Genomic DNA, 15,883 nt, shown 5'->3' on the forward strand with positions numbered 1-15,883 from the left:
TGAATGAATGCTCTGGCTTGTACATGCGGATGAGTCAGAGGACCAGGCTTGTGTTTAATTTCACAGGTGCATCAGAGGCCTTGACAGTCAACAAGTGTAGTCACAGAGTGCTACAGACTTTTCCCCTGACACTCACGAACTTTCTTCAAGACACCTCCAAGGACACCATTCAGTTCTGCTCCGAAACTGTGAAAATGCGTCAGCCAGCAAAGCCAAGTATTAAGCAACTTCCTGTCGCCCAGGCCACGATTTTGAAAGGAACATATTGTCACTCCATTTGCCATGAAGATGTAATCAGATGACATAAAAGAGCGGAAGCAGCCACTCAGGTCCATTTTTTATGTCTCTAGAAGTGAGTCATCTCTTACATTTGATTCACTCGCTGAGAAATACAGCACTGTGTAATGCAGCATGGCTATTTGACCAGCTCCTAACCTGATTATCTGGTGAAATGTATTAACAGAGAATATAATTGCATAAGAAGTGCGTCTCCATGTTTGGTATCACTTTGCTTTTTTTGGTTTCAGACAGACATATAGAGCTAACATCTTATGCAAGGCAGAGCCTGCAGAGAATAAAGCATTACTTTATACAGGTTAAGGTCACAGCCATGGTGGAAACGCCTGATTGAAGGCAAACTGCAGTTCTTTAGTGTCAAAGCACTGAATGGAAATGTTTTTGAAGTGCTGAGCAGACAGAAATCAACCTCTGTCACTATATGTTCAAAGAAGCAGCACATTTTGTGCTGGGAGAAATACTGAATACTTTATGTGCCATGCAGACCAAGAGAAGATTACCATATCTCTGTATTCACAGGTACACCTTACTCGGCTAAATATCTAATGACCAGCTGAGGAAACAGAGGGCAACTATAATATTTCTTACATCTTCCTTCCCTCTCATATGCTCTCTGTGCAATAGTAATACCTCAAAAAATGTTAAATATATATTAAATCATTACATTGAATTTAATACAAGACATCAGTTAACCACGGTAGGAAGCAATAAATGTGTGCAAAATAAATTAACCACTGTACTTCAAATAAGAGCATCATTTTGAACCAAGTTTCTTCTTGTTGGAAATTAGTAAAACTGGCATCATAAAATGCTTTTTTAGCAGAAACATTTAGTAACTTTTTCAAATGACAAAAAAGGACCTTTAACATTAAAATACAATAAAACAATACACAAAAATGGATAAAGCAAATAATGTTTCACACCGATTACAATACATATAACAATGATAAAGAAATTGTTACCATTAATGGATTACAATATTGCGGCACATCATACAAAGTAACTAATTCTATTAGTTACTTTTTTATGGAAAGTCAAATATTACATTACTTTTGCATTACTTATCTCATCTGGGCCGGGCATGCATGTTTGTTTTTAATATAAATAAATTATATCTCTGGCAAATGTAAAAGTAGCTTCACACCAGAAGTGAAATGAAGAATGGACAAACAATTCAATTGCAATTCAATTCTGGAGAAGAATGTTCAACACAAATGTGATTAACTAAAGTTTCTTTTTCTTATTCGTATGGTTGTAAAGCAAAGATATTGGTTAACAACATAGGATTAAACATTTTTATCTGATGCCCATGTTTGCTCAGTTTTAACCAGCTTTGTGTTGTTACAATGAACGTGTTTCCTCCCTGTTTATTTGTCAACAAAAGTCTATTAGATTATGCAAAACGTACTTTTGTGTCATCCGGCAGACTTTTGAAAGATTCAGGATTTTGTTAAAACTCCAGATTGAATTGATTAATTTTCAGTGCTTTTTCTTTTGTCATCTACCAAAATATCTTGTCAACGGTAAGTCAGGAATGGCCTTTAACTTGACTTTATTGAAATAATGTTCATGACACATTTTAATCATTGAATCATTAAATTCAGTAAAGTTTTATATTTCACAGCCATGATCAAATCTTAAATGAAAGCTTCCTGTTATCGAGTCTGACAAGAATCTGTTATTCATATGAACTTTTAACCAACATGACAGAGATCAAATAGATACACATTTAAAATAGATATTTGTTTTGTGATCATTTTAGATGTTTTGAATGTTATTCTGATTAACTGTTACTTTAAAATAGCTGCGCAGAGGGGATTTAAGGGCAACTTGAGCATTGCAGAGCAGTGATACAATTATAATTCAGAGCTTCAACAAAGGTAGAACAATCAAATCAAATTCTCTCATTAGCTTTGATCCACAGGCAATGCCTAGAATCAGTAATTCTCAATTTATTTCATAAAAAAAAAAAAAAAATAGGAAGGCTTACGGTTGCTGCGAGAAAGGTTGTTTGGATTTTAAGCAAGGTAATAAATTAATAAAGATTCATATCAAATGTCTTATGAACTGATCTTGGTATGATGGACAGCAGACATATGCCACAACAAACAGTGCATTAATTCTGCTGTTATATGCTAGTCTGGAGTAGAATTTAAAACTGAGCCTGATTTTGCAATCTAATTTTATCTACACAAACAACAGACATGACATTTCATAGATATGAGGTCCCTCAGCATTAAACATGTTTACACAGATCCGAGGCTCAAGTCTGTGTGCATATCCATCAAGGCAGACATTATTTACAATGCACATATATGAAAGATGTGATTAAATGTAAATTATTGAAGATGAAGGAATCAATAGATAAGCAGAGCAGTCCTTTTTTTGTGCTCACCTAGTGTTTAATTAAAGGCTACAGCAAGCTATTAGCTGTACTAACAGCTAGCTCTGTGGATTATGCTTGTAAAGAGCTGAGTACCTATTAGTGAAGTCATTAGGGTTGTCCAAAGACCTTTCATTTTATATGACATTTTATTAGCCAACTAAACCACAAAGAGTAGAGATGAGGAAATTATTATGATATTACATGCATGCAATGTGCAAAATTAATTTATAAAACAACAAAGTGTCCTGTGTCTGAATCGTGATGAAGTAATTATTAAAAATAGAGTTAAACTAAATGTACCTTCACGGGGGCTTTTATTTATCAAAGGCTTTTCCAGTTAGAAAACTCATGGCCATGTCATTATGTAAGAGACAGTGAAGGTTGAGTTTGTGCTGGTCTGCAACGTTAAGACATGAGATGATAGATGAAAGTACAGTAAGATGACAGTATAAACTGTTTGCTCAACCCAAAGTCTTGAGGAAGATAGATGGTAGACTACAAAAGTACAGCAAACATTTTCAGCGACTGAGTCATTCACAGCTCGATACCCCAGAATGACATGATCTTAATGATTTTAAATCAGATGCAGATTTTTTCCTTTTTTTTTTTTTTTTTTGGAAGCTGTGTGCTAATTTTATGCCAAAGACAAAAAAGTCCCACAGACATATGTGAACTATCGACCAGAATTGTTTAATGCAGAAGTAAGGTTTTTCCTATAAATGTTCAGGACATTATCAGTCAATACAAATAATAAGAATAACACAGTGCAATGAACATTAAATGATTAAATGTACATGTAAATATCATTAAAATCAATCTGTTGAGGTTCATTGCGTGTCCAATCAACCATATTTCAGAAATTTACTCAGCTATAATATTGTATTCTGTTAATTTCTTTTTTTTTTCTGAAGAAATACAATCATAAATAGTGAGGAAGGACAAAATATTTTCTCCATTGAAAATGGGTAGAATAAAAAAATTTGCAAACTGAGCCACATTTAGATCAGCATAGATAGATCAGTTAGATAGATCACTTTAGATGACATATGTCATGAATTGAACCATACAGCGTCTTAAAATGATTATGCAGAAGGAAACGTGTTAAAAATCAAAATCTAAAAGGATACTAATATATCTGGAGTTAATTTGGCAAAAAGAGTTTTTTTGGCACTCAGACAGTTGTTTAATGCAAGTGTTTTGATAGTGGGAAACAATATAGTTACAACCTCTGCTCAGAAACAAAGTATTAATTGTTATTTTTCCTCTTCTGTAATTTGGCTCCAAATCTAAGGTGAAAATCATCATTTTGGCCGCCCTATAGAGGATAACTCGGTAATAATCAGTAGTTGAAAACTAATTTTTTTAGACAATGACCTTTGGTTGAGTTGACATCAAAGGACCCAAAAGTTACTGTGTTATATCTGTAATATGTAAATATTCAATAAAATGATGCACAATAAAAGTACTTTTCTTACAATATTGAAATTTTTAAACTGGTGGCAATGGAAAGTGCTCCAGTAGCATACTATTGTAACTCTGTCATTATGCTGTCATCGCCAAACCTTTTATTCAACTTTTATTTCCTTCGATTAGAACTGGTCTTGTTTTCAGTTTGGAATTTATTAATTGTAGGCCTCGTTTATCTGAGCTCATATGCACCTCAGTTTTTAAATGAAAAAGATTTTGGCAATGTCACTAGAAAAAAGTGAACCTATGATCAATCACTTCCAAAAAGAAATTCAAAACCCATGTCAATTACAAGAAAACAAGCTATAAAAAAGAATGAACAAAGTAAGTTGTTGTGAGCAGTAGGTTTTTGTCCAATGTGATAACATTTTTAGGCAAAAGAAAATCCTCTTGAGGGTCAGACTGAGGGCTAAACATGTCTCTTCCTTCATTTCAAGTCTTTTTTTTTAGATGAGGTGAAATTCAGGCCACTTGAAAGTAATATCACACCTCTTCTCAACAAGCCACAGAATTAATCACCATGTCCATTTGTGTTTCACTCATGTCCATGACACAAATCCCTATAACCGGCCAGTAGTGAAAGTGATAGATTAAGTACAAAACTGTGTTGTAGGCATTTTCCCTGAACACCCTTAGTAATATCAGTTTTTCCAAGGCTACTGAACTTTTCTAAACTATTAAGCTAAACTAATAAGCTACCAAAGACAAATAACAGTAAAACAACCAAAGCTACAATGTGCCGCAATTTTTTACAGTGTTTTATGGTGCAGGAAATCTGCTTTCTAAACATTTCTCTCATTGCCGGCCCAGGTTCTGGTGTCCTAGGCGAGATTTAACATTTTGTAGATATTAGCCAGCTAGCTAGCAAGCCAGTCTAATTAGCATACCCATACCTTTCATTTCAATGTTGTGCATACAGTGGAAAATTACTTCATTAGCCTATTTCATTTTTTGAATGCTATGGTCCTAGTCATGGTCTTTTCAAAAGACATTTAGACACTTTTTCGGTGAATCAAAAGCAAGCAGTAATGTAAATGAAATTAAAACAACATTACAAAAGCTTACATTTATTTTAAAGAAAATAAAGTAAAATTTAAATAAGCAGTTAACTCAAGCTAAAACATTCCATGGTGTCAATGTTGCCATGTTAAGATGTAGTAAAAATGCTATTTCTAAATATAACATAAACTTCATGGGCTAACACAGTCGCTCCTCTTCTTTGTGTCGCTTCCTGCCTTGTGCCCCTGATTATTTTATTTTTCAAATTTTTTTAGAAATAAGGCCGGAGTGCCCATTTTCAGCCCTGGAGTTTCATGCCTTAGACCGGCCAATTTATTTTTTATTTTATTTTATTTTTTGTACTGGCCTTTTCAGTGCCACCTTTGGGCTTTCTATTACCCATTTCCTTTAATCTGTTAGTTTTTGCTAACTGACTTTTTGTTGTTGTATTTGTATTTATTTTAGTTTTTTGTTGTTGTTTTTTGAGCAAGGTGCCGTTGTCAGGGGAGTCAAAAGAAAATCACATCATCGTTAGCGTTGGCAATTAACTTCAAAACTGGAAAATAATGGACAATTGTGGTTCATAATCTTTTATCCTTGAATAAAATTTTGTTTAGATATATCTGTACTGTACCCTAATGTAGGCAGTCTGCATGCAGGTAAAACATTCTCAGAAATAATCATTGTTCTGCTTAGCCTGTTTATTCTAAAAATAATTGTAATGTCATACAAAAAATAATAATAATAATTTCATCAGCCTGAGTATATTGCACCAATATAAAATTGTGACTTACAAGTGTATAATTTAAAAGGTGGAGATACTGTGAAATTACAAAATGGCATGAAATTTGAAAGCTAAACATTGAAGGTCTATGAAATGTCAGTCAATAAAGCAGTTTAAACAATGGCACTTAAAGTTTTGAACTAAAATATCATTACAAACATATAGCCTTTGAATGAATGAAAATGCATATTTTTCAATTAAAGAACTTCAGAGAGTGTGGGCTGCTTCTGGTGCTTGGACTTGTACTTCAATAATGAGGTTCAATTAAGAATACGCTAGAAGTTTTTTTTTTCTCTCTCTCTCTCTCTCTCTCTCCCCCCTTCTCTCTCTCTCTCTATCTAACACCATTAACTTACAATGAAAGACGTCTTCCCTCAGGTAGACTGAATGAAAAAAAAAAAAACTTCATCAGAGGATTTCACTTGGTCTTAAAGCCTTCCTAAACGGCTAGATCACAAATACAACAATGATTTCTGCAAAAATAATGATAATTATCAATTTTGATTTTTTTTATTGATATGGTCTAGTCAAAATAATAATATGGGCTGCTTGAAAATATTTACTAAAGAGAGTGGGGCTGCTATGAGTGCAAGCAGACAGCATCCATATTTCAACCCAGTGGCATGATAAAGCCGTTACAACACTGTTACAAAAAAATAAAGACAATCCCACCTAAATTCTCCCTGTGCTCCCGATTGGCCAGTTCAAGCCTGTTTACAAATTATATTTTAAGAGCATGTAATTGTTTAAACAATTTTAACTGCGTGCTCCACGCATTATTCATTTGTTATGATGAAAGTGTTTAAATTAGTACATTATGACATTTTGTCAAATCTTTTTTTTATTTTAATTTTTTTATTCTAACATTATTTTAATCAGTTCGATTATCAATAAGTACTAAAATTATGATAACTGTCAGGCATTATTTTGCTTAATATATGGGTCTAGGAGCGCACAATTGTCACAAGAGGGGCCTTAATTCCGGAAAAAATAATTATAATTTTTGCAGCGCCCTCACAGTCATTTTGCGCCCTAGGCAACTGCCTATGCCGCCTATGCCACGGTCCGGCCCTGCTTATCTGCTTAATTGTTCTACTAACCACAATTGTGTTATTAAATTTTTTTATTTTATTTTTTTAAAGGGTAAAAGTGTAGTATTGCTGAATTTCTGTTTTCAAAACATCTTTTTTCTGGGGTCCAGTTTACCATCAGAGCAATGCATCTATCCAGGCCAGGTACAGAGACACAAGCATTTGTTGTACACAAAATTGGAAAATTGGAAGCCTTTATATGGAGGGTGTCTTGTGTAATACAATTATGAGACATGTTTTCACACTAATGATCGTAGCGCTCAAATTATTTTAGAAACAAATGGCTCCAGTAACCAAAACAGCCCTCATCAGCATTTTTCAACCTGATCAAACCCATTAATGTGAGTGTTTTGCATGCTATTGACTACATCAGTAAGTCTTTAGGTCTATTAGGTTACGTTAGGTGAAATATATTTGTAGTAAGTTAATCTTCCCCTCTCTAATGTGTTTTGGTATGTCTAATGTTCACTAAAGTGCTGAGTTGGTGTTTTTCTACTTTAAAGAGAGGCATTAAATTGATTAGAAATATATTGCGCCTCGACATCAATTAGTGTTTTTTTATTTGAGGAGACAAGGATATTTATGATAGCTGCTGTTTAGATTTATGGTGGAGTCCAAATTAGATGTTGTTCTGAACAACAACAAAGAGAAGATACAGTATGTTAATAATGCTTGTGCAATAAATTATATACAAATATTAAATTATGTAAATGTAATGTATATCCTGAATGGCTCTCAATGTAACAACTGTTCACAAATTGCATGTGAATGTCACAATATTTGCACACTGGATATTTAGACTCTGAAGAAGTTAAAGAAATTCACTAAACCACAAATTTAAAAGGACACAGGCTACCAAAAAATAAAAAAGTCCACAGTAGTCAACACAGGATCAATGCAAATGTAGTGATATCACAAGAATAGATGTATCATGGATTTAGAAATGGTTTTGTTCATTTTAGACCATCACAAATACACCTCCAAAACCAACAACTGTACTCAGCTGGATTAATGAAATGTCAGAGTTACCAAGCAAGCAAGCCAAGAAAAAATCCCACAGTTTGTTAATTAATAAACTTATTGGGAAATTAATTTAATAAAATGTGATATTTGTTATAAAAAAAATTATATTTATAATTACAGCATGAGTAGGCGAAATGGCTTACTGGTGGGGAAATACTGTAGAATGTAAAGAAAGGAATAGACGAATAGTGAGTAGAGTGCGAATAGTCACGTTAAAGTGGAATTTTCCTAATGAGATTGTGTGGGTGTTAGTTGATTCGTTCAACGAATCCTTTTAAAACGGCGACCCCGGCAGGACTCAAACCTGCAATCTTCTGATCCGAAGTCAGACGCCTTATCCATTAGGCCACGAGGCCAGTGTATTAGAGTAAAGTAGCTTTGGACATAGGCCATTTAATATCTAGTGACGTCCATCGATTCAAACAATGAATCGTTAGTAGATTCTAATCTTTTTTAACCGAGATGAACGATTCGTCCATAAATTGATTATGAGTTCCAAAGGCGTCATTAGCCATCTATGATCACAATACTCTGAACTCTATAGGTAATGGCGTAACTTCGACAGTTGCTTTTTGGAAAAGCACCCTGGAGCGGTTTTTAAGTCACCAACTCATCACTGAATCGAGAACCGTCTCTTTTTGGCCATTTGTTCGACAGCTAGGCATTTGTTTTCAGTACTTTATTCACAATGTAATGATGTATATTTTTATTAAACGTGCTTAAAAAATAATACAATTGGAAATAAAATTCCATCTTGTTTTATGATTAGAGCTGAATCTTGCAACAAACTGAAATGGAACCATTGCTAACAACCGCCTCCAGCATAACTGCATTGTTTGTTAGTCACGCAGAGGTATCTATATAAGCCTGAAAGTAGCATTTTAACAGAGCCTGACTTATTATTAGCTATATACAGCACAGTCTTCCAGAGTTTGCTATGGGACAGATCATTTATTTATTACCATTAATGTGACCCAGAAAAATCTTAAGGATTGTAGATGAATGCACATTGCAAAAAATATAGATTACTATCTAGGATGCTGATACTTGGATGTTGATTCTGCTTATTAAAGGGACAGATTGAATCTTTTTATATAGCTGGACCTTGAATGTAAAATAAAGCAGCTATCATTCTAATGTATGCTGATCATATTGCCCCTCATTTAAAGTGAGAGTGAATCATATAAAATATCACTGCAGGATTTAAGCCAGACGTTGAAATTTAAATAATCAATAATCTAAATTAAGCCATGATGATTCATTAAAGAGCATTCAAATGTACCATCTGGATTCATGATCATGTTTAAATTCTCCAGTAGGTAATACATCAGCATTGACATTCAGATATGACAAGTTTCACTTATGGGAATATAACATTTGCATAATTTCCCCTGGCTGCAGAGTTGCCTCTGTCATCTTAAATGGGCAGAGGGTGATGCCAAGCTGTCACTCATCCAGACCTTTGGAATGGCTGAGTCTGTTGATGCTGGGTAGTTTGCTACCTATGTATCATTTGCAGGATCTTTAAAAATGGAAAGACTTGGTTAGTTTTAAATCCATTAGGTTATCTGCTAGCTGAAACACAAATTTCATCCACATTAGCTATGTATTCAGAATTATTCTCTTGAATAAAAGTCACATTATGAAACTTTATCAGTTAGGCTATCTGCTCAGGAAGCAACTGGATTGGTATGTTTTCTGAAGAAATGTTGAATGGTGCTTGCTTGTGCAAAATGTTTCTGGGAATTACTCTTAGTGCCACAGTAGTTGCTAAGTTGTTAATGTTCTGGTTGGTTTTTCTGTTCATGCAAGGTGTTTCTTGCTGACTTAAAACAAAAGTGTGAGTATGATCACACAGAAAATTAATAGCACACCTTTCATTAAAAAGTCACATGATTTGAGGTATGGTTCATACCAAAACTGGTGTGAGATGAAATTTAATATTTAAAATTAGGGCTTTGGGTTCACTTAAGCTGATTTTTGAATTAGAAAGCACAGCATATTTGTCAGTATATTAAAGAAACAGATGAACAAAAAATTTAAATGTGCTAAAAAGGCCACCCAATATGAAGATGAGTTTCTTCATCAGTATAGTTTTGCAGAAACGTAGCATTGCATCATTTGCTCACCAAAGGATTTTCTGCAGTGAATGGGTGCCATCAAAATAAATGGTTCAAACAGCTGATAAAAACAACACAATAATCCACAAGTAATTCAGGTGACTTATTTTGATGTGAGAGGACAATATGGGATGGACTTCTTTTCACTGAAGATTTGGATTATGGATAAGTGGACTGGAAGTGACGGGACTGGAGTCATGTGCATAACTTTTGGATTATTGTGATGTTTTTTATCAGTTGTTTGGACTCTCATTCTGATGGCACCCATTCACTGCAAAGTGATGCAAGTGATGTAATGCTAAATTTCTCCAAATCTTGTTTTGATAAAGAAACAAATTCATCTACAACTTAGATGGCCTAACGGTAAGTATATTGACAGCAAATGTTCTTTTTTCTTTTTTTTTTTGGCGAACTGTTCCTTTAAAGCCATAAAAGATAATTCAGTGATTGACAGAATCTGGAGTTTCAAAAAAATAAAAAATTAACTAAATTTCTGAGACAGACACATAATTGGATCATTAGCTTGTCAAGATATATAGGCCTCAGGAAAAAGCTGACACAAAATAGGAGGAGCGCCAATCCAGTTTTGCCAAATGACAATCTGCCAGAAAGAGATTGTCTACATTATATTGGGACTATATTAATAATCTATCTGCAGTGATATGAGGTGAGAGAATGCAAATTTATTCAGCCTCAAGGAGCTGTGAGAATATAATACATAAGTGTAACCAGGAGTGTGCGAAGATACGATTATACAAAATCAGTAGCAGTTCACTTTTATAATGTAGGATGAACTACTGCTCATGCCAGTTCCACCATTTCTTATTCCACAATCTAGTTTGAAATACTGCTTTCACACCAACCAAACTAACTGATGACAAACAAACTGCTCTGGAAAGCTGTAGTGTGAAGTGCATATTGATTCCATGTCACCTAGAAACAAGGCACAGTGGTTTCAGGCGAAGTGATGGAGCAGCGGCAAAGAGAGCCTCACAGCAATCATTCAAATCTATAGTGATCTATTGACTCACAAATGCCACCTAATCAATACCGCCATATGGGAAAAGGCAGAAAACAAGACCACAAAAGAAAATAAACCATTTAAAAAGGCACCAAGGAGTACAATCGCTGATTATGCGCACATGGTTTTAACACCTCACACCATCTATATCATGAATGCATTAAGACAGACAGATCTAATTATGTGATCTCCTTCTACTGAGAGTGGATTTCTCAAGGACTCTGATAATCCTCAGGGAGAAGATGATATTGGAGTGAAAACCGGTTATTAGTGTTATCACAGTAGATTTTGGAGGTGATTAAAAACTAGAAATGGACATCAAATTGCAGAAAGGGCTATGTCGGTAAACTTTCAGTTAACCTGTGAAATTGCTTTGGCTGTTTCATGTTCCAATATTTACTGACCTATGAAAACAAATCCAGCAGTTTAAAGAGGCTGCATGTGGTTTTGGTTTCATTTCAGCGGTGCGCTATTGCAACAAATCATTTCTCACAACTGGAAATGATGCATAGGTTGCAAACCCTGTGTGCTTTGATGTCTAATGGTCCATACTGAGTACTCATTATATCATCCTGACCAGCAAAATGCATTAAAATTTGTAAGAGCATATGCAGGTTTAAACAGCGAGGTCAATTGCTTTCATTAATCCAGAAGGGCTGTCAAATTATGGATTACAGTACATGATACCTTTGTTAATGCCTCAGTTATTTGAGGTAAGGTATGATGTAATACATCATATGCATCTGAGGTTAGAAGATTTTTCTTTTGGCAGCTACTCTTTTCTGAAGGTTTCTTAAAATGGTTTCATTTTAGTGGACCAACACAAACAACATAGGAAAGCAACCACTCTCCATCTCTATATCTCTTTTATTTAGCCTCATTTGCAAGGGAAATGTATACGCATCTTTACAAATGTGCTTATTTGGAAATCCTATGGGTGTGTGGGAGGACATAAGGAAGTTAGTTTAAATTAAATATAGCTTCTTCTTCTTCTTTTTTTTTTAAAGGTAACCGTTTTGCAATTTAAAGCCATCTAATTTTTACACTTTTTCATGCATCAACAATCAACAATTAGGAGTAGGAGTGCATGTATTAGCATTTTCAGGAAATGATGGTTATGTGTTGAAGGCTTGCAAGTGTGAATAAAATGTAATAGTTTTACTCACCATAACCATTTCTGGAATTTCTGCTAAACTTTATTGGTTTAGTGGGTTTCAACTTGAGTTCAGTCACAGGTACATTCAAATGGGTTGTACAATGAATTAATCACTGTAAATTATTTTCCTACTTGATTTACCAACATCAGTTGCTTTTACTTGCCACATTCCACTCTTTGTGGAATGTGTATCTAAATGGTTAATTTAATATATTAGCAAAGCGTTTGTTCAGGTCGTTTTTATGGTGCTATGTTTGAGTTCTCACAACATTTTTGCACTCACGTGGAATTTCTTACAAACATATTTTTGCATTGCATGTAAATTCACGTACTTCCAAAGTTCCGCTATCTTGCTGCTATTTTTACATTCCCAATTTATGTTGCATTCAATGTATGCAGTTTATCAGTTCATGCATTCCCTGGGAACATCCTGTTATTAGTGCATTGCCCTACTGTCTAAACTACAGGAACACTATGATAGACCATCTTGGAAAACATTTAGGTGCCAGCACATGAATGCACTGGTTTTTCTAATGCAGTGTGTATGTTCTGGAGTCAGCTGAAACTACAAAACTGGACAAGTGAACAAAGTGCATGATATTTTCATTTTCTTTTTTAACAAATATTGCTTATTTTTGCACTTTGGGAAGTTGTGGCCTAATGTTTAGAGGGTTGGACTCCCAATCGAAGGGTTGTGAGTTCTAGTCTCGGGCCGGACGGAATTGTGGGTGGGGGTAGTGCATGTACAGCTCTCTCCACCTTCAATACCACGACTTAGGTGCCCTTGAGCAAGGCATCGAACCCCCAACTGCTCCCCGGGCGCCGCAGCATAAATGGCTGCCCACTGCTCCGGGTGTGTGCTCACAGTGTGTGTGTGTGTGTTCACTGCTCTGTGTGTGTGCATTTCGGATGGGTTAAATGCAGAGCACAAATTCTGAGTATGGGTCACCATACTTGGCTGAATGTCACTTCACTTCACTTTATTTAATAAAAAGCAGTTATAACTACAGTATGAGATGTTAAATCAACTGAAATTTACAGTTAAATTACAGTTTGTTGCATATACTCATCATCAGGCTATAGACTGAACAGATTTGGAGAAATTTAGCATTTCATCATTCGCTCACTAATGGATCCTTTGTAGTGAATGGGTGCCATCAGAATGAAAGTTCAAACAGTTGATTAAAAGCATCACAATAATCCAAATGACATGTTTTTATCAGCTGTTTGGATTCTCATTCTGACAGCACCCATTCATTCACTGCAGAGCCTCCTTTGGTGGGCATGTGATTTAATGCTAAATTCCTGGAAATCGGTTTTCTAATAACTTTTGGACAGTAAAGTAATTGTTTTATTGTGTTTCTTCCTTTGAAATTGCACAGTAGTGTACTTCCAAGTTTGTATTGATAAAGCAAGAAGTTGAATTCAAAATGTAATGCTGTTTTGTGTTATTTGAATGTGTTTGGCTCCCCACCAAAAAGTGTTCATAGACATTTCATATACTTTTTTCTTGGAGGTATTGAATACAGTAAGCTCAGCCAAGCAAAGTCCTGCATGATGCAGCCATATGTTTCTCACTAATTACGCATTTTGTGTGGCACCACAGTGTTTTTAAATGGTAATGTGAATTGATTGATGACCCTCAGTGCCTTTCCTGGCATCTATGGCTTAATTTAAACACAACAAACAAGTGCAAAACATAATTGCTTCATTTGGCAGGCCGGTGTGGAGCAACTGCTTTCAAAACTGTGCATCTATTGTGAAGCTAAGTCCTGCAATTCACTGACACTGTTTCAGCTATTTCAGATACAAACATTTTAAATTTACCAACACTTTTCAAAATAGCTTCATGCCATTAACACATAATGCTTAGATTAAAAAAGTTTCTTGAAAGAAGCTTGAGAGGGAGACAATAAACTTGTAAACTGTTAGAAGGGTATCAATCAAGAACATCGATTGATGCTATATGGAGATAGATAATACCCAGACAAAGGGAAAAAATCTCAAAGCCATTGTACAATCTAGTTCTCGCTTTAACAGGGACTTCTTCAAACTTTCCTAATCCCTCCATTTTCCCCAAAGGATTTCAGTTCATTTTCATTCTTCCCTTTCTCAGGATTCATGCAGTTCAGGAAATGGGCTCATGCCCCGTCTTCCTTAACGCTGCCCAAAAGGTGTAATAATGACAGATGGGTCAATTTTCAGAAGCTCTTTTTTTTGCCAAGGGGCTCATACCCATCCTGGTTTCTCACAAATATAATGACTTTTCAAAGGAGTACACTCACAAAAGTGCATCCAAAGCTCAGTGTTTGAGAAATGAACTAAGGCCAGGTATGAAAAGCAACAAATCACTGAATATATCTGTAATGACGCCTAATAACACCATTTGCTTTGTGCTCAATATTCAATGACACATTTTATGTTGGTTTTTCAGTGAAGGATATTCAGTGTCAGATTTTCCTCAATGGTGTAATGGTGAATTTTATGTCACTTTGTCACTGAAATGTCAAACCATATTAGTATTTTGATTTGATTAATTTTGCGCAAGTAAATCCCGGCATATACTGTATGGTTCTTCTTTAGTAGTGTAAGTTTGCTCAAGAAATTTGTTCTAAATATTAGTGAAATTCATTGAGTTTTACCATAGAGATCCATAGGTATTTCAAATTGGGTCCAGGGACCACAAGAGGGAGCTAAACGATCTGCAAAAAATTTGAAAAAGGAAAAACAATGCATTTGTATGACAGTAGAAGTCATTGTTTTGTGACACAACACCTTAATGAATTTACCAAGTGCTATAGTATTACTACAATAAATTATTAAAATATATAATGTTACCTAAAATATATATATATATATATATATATATATAATATATATATATATATAATGTTATGTAAAATTATACTGTTATACAGTTATACTGGGAAAAAATATTTAAAATGTTTTATTTATTATGTTTATAAGACAACAATGGTTACAGTGAAAATGGTTTTCATTATGCCTAGTTGTGCATAGAAAAAAAATCTAAATATAAATTAAAGATTTATAGTAAATTATATGAAAAAAAAAATGTGTTATATTTGTTTTGGCTTAAGTGCACTGACAATATTTCACAGAATGTGAATTATGTAATTTTTGTAAACAAGTTGCATACATTTCTCACATGGTATAAATGAGTCTTGAAATGAAAATAAACAGATGCCTTTATATTGTAGGGGTCACTCACAAAAGTAAGTGAGGGATAAGCATATTATATATATATATATATATATATATATATATATATATATATATATATATATATTTGCTGAAGTTTTACAGACCAATAGAGTCTGTGCTTGTTCAATTAAATTGGCTTTTCTGGATTAAAAAAGAAAGCAAATGGAAACAGTGTTAGGTTAACTGGGGTTAAATATCTTCTTTGGGACTTCATTCCGTACAGCCAAAGATTTTGCATTGTGCTCTCTTTTTATAAATGGTTGATTGATTCCAGGTTTTGTTTTTTAGGGGCAGTCATTCACTTTAATTTGAAATGG

General features: G+C 34.4%; 1 non-coding gene across 1 annotated transcript; it reads right to left on the reverse strand.

Annotated features, from left to right (window-relative positions):
• Positions 1 to 8,330: 8,330 nt before the first annotated feature.
• Positions 8,331 to 8,403, reverse strand: trnar-ucg (transfer RNA arginine (anticodon UCG)). Its single transcript has one exon. It is a non-coding gene; the product is annotated as a tRNA-Arg (tRNA).
• Positions 8,404 to 15,883: the final 7,480 nt, after the last annotated feature.

This window comes from Carassius gibelio, chromosome B7 (genome assembly GCF_023724105.1).
Source record: "Carassius gibelio isolate Cgi1373 ecotype wild population from Czech Republic chromosome B7, carGib1.2-hapl.c, whole genome shotgun sequence".
Lineage (NCBI taxonomy): Eukaryota > Metazoa > Chordata > Actinopteri > Cypriniformes > Cyprinidae > Carassius > Carassius gibelio.